The sequence below is a fragment of the Canis lupus genome, chromosome 3 (assembly GCF_048164855.1).
Source record: "Canis lupus baileyi chromosome 3, mCanLup2.hap1, whole genome shotgun sequence".
Lineage (NCBI taxonomy): Eukaryota > Metazoa > Chordata > Mammalia > Carnivora > Canidae > Canis > Canis lupus.
Genome location: NC_132840.1, coordinates 72,076,440 through 72,077,755, shown reverse-complemented (window position 1 = coordinate 72,077,755; position 1,316 = coordinate 72,076,440). Strand labels below are relative to the sequence as shown.

At 47.0% G+C, this 1,316-nt stretch overlaps 1 pseudogene; it reads right to left on the bottom strand.

Annotated features, from left to right (window-relative positions):
* Window positions 1-453: 453 nt before the first annotated feature.
* Window positions 454-1,078, bottom strand: LOC140625166 (small ribosomal subunit protein uS9-like; annotated as a pseudogene).
* Between the last annotated feature and the right edge of the window lie 238 nt (window positions 1,079-1,316).

Sequence of the window (1,316 nt, the reverse complement as noted above, 5' to 3'; positions counted from 1 at the left end):
GTGCCAATGGTGATGGGAGTCCAACACTGAACAAGACAATCCCATGAAATAATATACACGAAAGTCACTAGCACAGTGTCTGGCACACAATAGATGCTCAATGTAAATCTCACTGAGAAATGGATAGACTCAATGTCGACTTCTGTGCTAGTGTTTGCTTGCTGAGTAACGGCTGAGTCTCCCCCCCAGGGAGCTGTGGAGGGAACCCTTCGCCAAATGCAGTTCTGATGACCTTGGGCAAGTCTCATAGCCACTCCAGTTTCATTTCCCACAGTGAAACCAAAAAGCCAGACGATTTTTTCCTAAGGTCTTTCTAGCTCTAAGAAGTAAGGGGTCAATGAGTGGTAAATAATAAAGCAAATAAAACCAGAAGTGATTATTTTCAAACTTTAGGTTTTTAAGTCCCATGACAATAGTTTATTATAGAGATAAACCCTGATCCTCCTGATAGGCTTATTGGTAGGATTTGTGGTAGCGAGCCTGGGCACCAGGACCACCAAATTTTTTGGATTTGCAATGTGGGGGACTAGCTACCAGCAGGGTCTGGTTGTACTGGATGAGGAGGTCTTTGATCTCCTTCTTAGAAGCTTCATCCATGTATTTTTTTTTTAAGATTTTATTTATTTATTCATGAGAGACAGAGAGGCAGAGACACAGACAGAGGGAGAAGCAGGCTCCCTGCAGGAAGCCCGATGTGGGACTCAATCCCAGGACTCCAGGATCGCACCCTGAGCCAAAGGCAGATGCTCAACCGCTGAGCCACCCAGGCATCCCTCATCCATGTATTTCTGATAAGGGTCCACCAGGACTTTGGAGATGGATTGGCAGATTGCATAAATCTGGGCATGTGACCACCACTCTTCACAAGGACTCAGAAGTCCACCCAGGCAACTTGCTCCTTGCCCAGAAGCAGAACAGTTTCCAGTAGCTTCTATTGCTGTGTGTGTGGCTCCATCATCTTCAGGGGTTGCCCATTCACCTCGTTGAGGCTGTTGCCCTGTTCACAGTGCACCATGGTTGTGGCAGTCTTCTTGCATCAGAAGACCTGCGTGGACAGCAGAAGACCCATGGACACCATATCTGTGAATGCTGATTATTTTCATACTTTGATCCTTCCCTCAGCAAGGGCATTTCTCTGTTGTTTTTGTTTTAAAGATTTTATTTATTTACTTGAGAGAGAGAGAGAGTGAAGGAGAGAGCACGAGTAGGGGGAGGAGCAGAGGGAGAGGGAGACGCAGACACCCCTCTGAGCTGGGAGCCTGATGCAGGACTTGATCCCAGGACTCTGGGATCATGACCTGAGCTGAAGGCAGATG